Below are 5,920 nucleotides of genomic sequence, written 5' to 3'. Positions count from 1 at the left end.
GGACAATTGAATCCAGGATCTCAAATGCCGTGAGCTTTCTCCTTGTCTCTATGTGCATCTCTTTCTGTCTGTCCATGTCTCTCTCCAAGTTCACATGAAAAAGAATCAAGATCCTTGGCAGTTTGGGGCTGACTTCTTTATGGCATCACAACAAAAGAGAAAGATGAAGGAGAACTTCTCTTCTCCATTACAAATAAATATTGAGGATTGCTAGTGATTGGTTAAGTTTCAATCATACAACACATCCTATACCAATCACTTTAACTGGGAGCGTGAACTACTCCAGTTAACCTAGCTGATGTCATGTTTCCAGCTCCACAAGGGCAGAGTGATCTTGCAAGCCTTTCCAGAAATCCATGTTTAGGTTGAGGAGGCATAGTTCCCCAAAGAAAGTGTATTACTGTTACCAGGGGGAGACATAAATTCAGGAAAAATAAAGCAGATGCCCACCTTAAACTTGTTACTTTCATTTCTCATTACTGACCTTGTGGTAAGTAATAATGCTCACTTTAGTTTGTAGTTTCATACATATTTGAGTTGGTTTAATATGTGAATCCTATAGTAGGTTTCAGGAGGACAGGCATTGCATCTTCTTTGGTCTGTCTCCCCTGGTCCTGGCAGAGTGACTAACACAGGGTAGGTCCTTGATACATATAAGTCTAATGAATTAATTAATAAAATCCCCACAAATATTTTATCTGTAAATAAGAGCCCTGTCCTGGTATCTTTCCTCTCCATCTAGTTTTGTGGCATATTTTATTTACGTATATTCAGGCTTATTATTTGAGGATTAACTAAGGGTCTCAAAATCTGCTTCACAGGACTTCAGGAGATCTAGGGCAGAGGTCAACAAAGTGTTTCTGAAAGGACCAGATGTTAAATATTAGGCTTTACAGGCATTGTGGTCTGAAGTACAACTAATCAATAACTTTATAGCATGGGAACAACCACAGACAATATGTAAATGTTGGTATGGCTATGTTCCAATAATACTTATTAATACTTATTTATTAAAAGTGCTTCTTTATGTGAAAATATAAAAGGATTTGTCCTGAGGTTTATTTGACCCCTGACTATCAGCAAAACTTTCTGCTGGTTACCATCAGAACAGCTCTGAGTTCACCAATGTATACACAGCTTAGGCACCTAATATTATGAATCTGGTTTTAGTGATATCATTATTTTCTTCTTCTCATAATCCTTAACAGATAGCTTTCTGATCCTTTCATTAAGTTTAGTAAAATGGGAAGTGACTCTATATGAGAATGTTATACCTGGAGAGAATAGGAATTAAATATAATTCAGTGTTTTTGAATGACCAGTAAATGAAGAAAAAAGAATGTCTCTGGTTTTGAGTTATATTTTCACTATATAATCACATTAGTACTAAATAAGAATATATTAACATACATTTTATAGAGCAAACAAGATTGAGACATGAAGTTCACCGTTACACATTTTATTTAGAAAATCAAGTTTAATAGAGTGCCTTCGATACCTTAAGGTCCAGTTTTAATTTGATTGAGGTAAGAGAAAGAAAAATAGGAGTAAGACTCAGAAAGAAGGAAAAGGAGTGAATTAAACTTATCCCTCAGGCACTGTGTGATAATATTCCATTGAAATAACTCAAATGCTAGTGGTGCTGGCAGTGATATAATTTCTGAGGGAACTCATGCTGATGGTCAATTTTAATACAGAATTCAGAATAATATGATGACATGGGGAGTTTCCACCTCTGATTATGTCACACCCTGGGGTTGTTCTTCCTAACCCAATGGAGAAAAACAGATGCCTGTGGTCCAGGATCATGGCTCTGGAGAGCTTTTAATCATAGGTATGAAAATAGATTGATGTCTGAGTAAATACCTGCAACCATCCAAGAGTCTCCTCGCTAACTTCACTGTGAACTGATGAATAAGCATGGCATACAAACGTTACAAATAGTTCAGAGAGAAAGAAGATTCTCAAATTATTCCATTTTAGAATTCAATAGCATATTTAGCCACTAGAGTCATTGCTGCTCCAAATTTGAGAGAAAGAAAACAGACTACTTAAAACTTAACTTTTCTTTGCATTGAGAATTTTAAAGTCTTTAGATTTATAAAATTTTAAAAGGCAGAAGGGCAATTCCTTCAAAGACAAGAATCTCTCTGCATTCCTGACAAATGATGTCTATATTCCGGTAGAAAAATGCTATAATGATGCTAATTTTATATCTTTCTCACTTTTATTTTTTTTTCATTTTTTTATTTTTTATTTTTTAAATATATTTTATTGATTTTTCACAGAGAGGAAGGGAGATAGAGAGTTAGAAACATCGATGAGAGAGAAACATCGATCAGCTGCCTCCTGCACATCTCCTACTGGGGATGTGCCCACAACCCAGGTACATGCCCTTGACCGGAATCGAACCTGGGACCCTTCAGTCCGCAGGCTGACGCTCTATCCACCGAGCCAAACCGGTTTCGGCTATCTTTCTCACTTTTAGAAATTTCCCCTTTGTTCTTGTCCTAAATCTACTTGTCCATAGGGTCCATCGGTTGCTTTTACCACCTCTACTCCCAAGCAATATGCAAGGCCCTATCTCTCTTCTACATGAGAACTCATAAGTTAATTGAAGAGAGATACAGTAGTGCCCACCCATATCTGTAGTTTCACTCTCTGAGGTTTCAGTAACCTGTGGTCAACTATATTAAGTAAAATATTAAGTAAAAAATTGCAGGAATAAACAATTCATAAGTTTTAAATTGCTCACTGTACTGAGGCCCTCCTGTTCAGATGTGAATTACCCCCAGTGTCTCCATTAGTCACTTAGCAGTCATCCTAGTCATCAAATCTACTGTTGCAAAGTCACAGTGCTTGTGTTCAAGTAACGTATTTTACTGATTAATGGCCCCAAAGTGTGAGAGTCCCGACATTGACAATTCAGATATGCAAAGTGCTTCTTTAAGCGAAAAGGTAAAAGTTTTTAACTTAATCAGGAAAGAAAGAAAAATCATATGTAGTGATTGCCAAGACCTATGGTAAGAATGAATCATCTACCTGTGAAATTGTGATGAAGAAAAAAGAAAGTTGTTCTAGATTTTATCTTCCTTCTGCCCAATTGTCAGGTCAGTAGTAACCTAGCTCTCAGTCACAGTGCTACATCATTTACCTCACTTCATCTCATCACGTAGGCATTGTATCAGCTCATATCATCACAAGAAGAAAGGTGAATACCATACAGTAAGATATTTTGAGAGAGACTACATTGATATAGCTTTTATTACAGTATATTATTAAAATTTGTTCTATTTTATTACTAGTCATTGTTGTTAATCTCTTACTGTGCCTAGTTTATAAATTAAACTTTACCATAGGTGTATGTATAGGAAGAAACAGGATATAAGTGGTCGGTACTATCTGTGGTTTCAGACATCCCTTGGGGGTCTTGGAACATACACCCCATAGACAAGGGGGAAACTATTGTACATATAATTTCTATGACTCCAGGTAAAACGGTTCAATTTTACCTCCCTGTTCTTCATATTAGGTGATTTACAGTCCTTTCACTTACCAGGTCCTTTACACAAGATTCTGCTTAATGTGAGAGCCTCAAATCAGGACTAAATTCTTCCATTGGAGTCTGATCTGTGAGACACAAAGAGTGGTTTTCTCTGATCAGACCGTCTTTTCATAAATAACTCTCTGGCTCACTAAAATGCCAACTCTTCAGGGGATGAAGGTCTATAATGATATCATTGTTACTAATATTTTTAAAATTACTTATCTATATGTGTATCAGTTGTATAGGATCAAATGAATTATATCATCCCAGTTCATAGTATCTATCATCATGCAAGTGTGTATTGTTGTGTTGTCTGGATGCATTTTAATTTTAATATATAGTATTGTGTGTGTGTGTGTTTTGTTTTGTGTTTTCTTAGTACTATTTTTTAAACGTCTGTGGCTAGGTGGATATTTAGTCTGTTGCTTCTAGCTGCTTCATAGAACTTTGGGGTGTGCATTTATCTGAACTAAGATGTCTGTTCTCTCAGTGATGGATATGCTGACTGTCTTTGACACCCTGACAAAGAATATAATAGTTGATAAGCTTCTTCAACACTGTGTAAAGGATTTGGGGATTACTGGACCCTGGCATGTAAATATATCAAATTTGATTCAGTAATGCCAGGTTACTCTTCAAAAGGACTACCAAAGTCTGCCTTCTGCATGAGGGTCTCCATAATTTCACATCCTCAACAACTTATGGTGTTTTCCAGGTTTTTAAATTTTGCCAGTTTAAGAAGATAGGTTGTTGAAATCATATTGTTGTTTTAATTTTCATTTTCTAGTTACTAATGAATTTGAGCATCATTCTTTGTGTTTTTAAAATTTCCTATTCTGTAAACTGCTTATTATTTACTTTGTATTCATTTTTCCATTGGAATTTTTAACTTTTTTCTTGTTGATTTCAATACTTATCATTTTTAAACATTGCAAATATCTTTCCTCAATGTATATATGCCTTTTATTTTTGCCCATTCATAATTATTTGGCATATAATTAGTTTTGTTTAAAATGTTTCCTTTTTGCCCATCTCACAATGATATTTTCTTACATTTTTATCCCATTAAATTGATAGGCTTTTAATCTATTTGAGTCTAACTTTGTATACAGTGTTTTTGAGCGAGTTTTATTTGCTCCACAAAATGAGCTGCTGTGCCCCACTCCATTTAAAAGCAAATTATCCTTTCCCTATTGGGTTAAATCTATATTAAGTTCCCAGATATACATTTGTTTATATCTGAATATTATTTTTTAAAAATTTATCTTTGTTGAAAGTATTACAGATGCCCCCCCTTTTTTTCCCATTGATCCCCTCCACCCCACCCCAAGCCCTTCCCACAGCAGGCCTACTGCACTATTGTCTGTGTCCATGGGTTATGCTTATATGCCTATACATATCTTTGGTTAATCTCTTCTCCTCCCCTTTACCCCTCCCCGTCTCCTTCACTCTGATATTTGTCAGTCTGTTCCATGCTTCTATGTCTCTGGATCTATTTTGTACATCAGTTTCTTTTGTTCTTTAGATTCCACATGTAAGTGAGATCATGTGATACTTGTCTTTCCCTTACTGACTTATTTCACTTAGCATAATGCTCTCCACATCCTTCCATGCTGTCTCAAAGGGTGAGAGATCCTTTTTTACAGCTGCATAGTATTCCACTGTATAGAGGCACCATAGTTTTTTTATCCATTCATCTATTGATGGGCCTTTGGGCTGTTTTCAAATCTTAGCTACTATAAATAGCACTGCAATGAACATAGGATGCATATATTCTTTTTGATTGGTATTTCAGGATTCCTAGAATATATTCCTAGAAGTGTGATCACTAGGCCAAATGGCAGTTCCATTTTTAATTTTTTGAGGAAACTCCATACTGTTTTCCATAGTGACTGCACCAGTCTGCATTCCCACCAGCAGGGTTCCCTTTTCTCCACATCCTGGCCAACACTTATCATTTGTTGATTTGTTGATTATAACCATTCTGGCAGGTGTAAGGTGGCACCTCATTGTTGTTTTAATTTGCATCTCTTTGATGATTAGTGACTTTGAGCATTTTTTCATATGTCATCTCTGAATATTCTTTTGATCCATTTGTCTATTTTTGTGCTACTGCATGACTTTTATTCCATGACCTTGTAGTTTATCTTTATATTGGTTGGGAGAGTCTCTTCATTATTTTCTCTTATTTGTCTAAGAGGTATTTGTGGTCTTGATTTTCTATGTAAATATTAAATGTATTTATCAAAACATCTAGCTGAAAATAAGAGTGAATTTATACATTAGAGAAAACTGACACTTTTATTAAAGTGAGTTGTCCTAGTTAAGGAAGTAAAATTTCCATTTATTCAGACCATGTTTATGTCCTTGATT

The sequence above is a fragment of the Myotis yumanensis genome, unplaced genomic scaffold, assembly GCF_028538775.1.
Source record: "Myotis yumanensis isolate MYYU_CA2020_CCGP unplaced genomic scaffold, mMyoYum1.0.hap1 SCAF_4, whole genome shotgun sequence".
In the NCBI taxonomy this organism is placed as follows: Eukaryota; Metazoa; Chordata; class Mammalia; order Chiroptera; family Vespertilionidae; genus Myotis; species Myotis yumanensis.
This window is presented reverse-complemented; position numbering follows the sequence as displayed.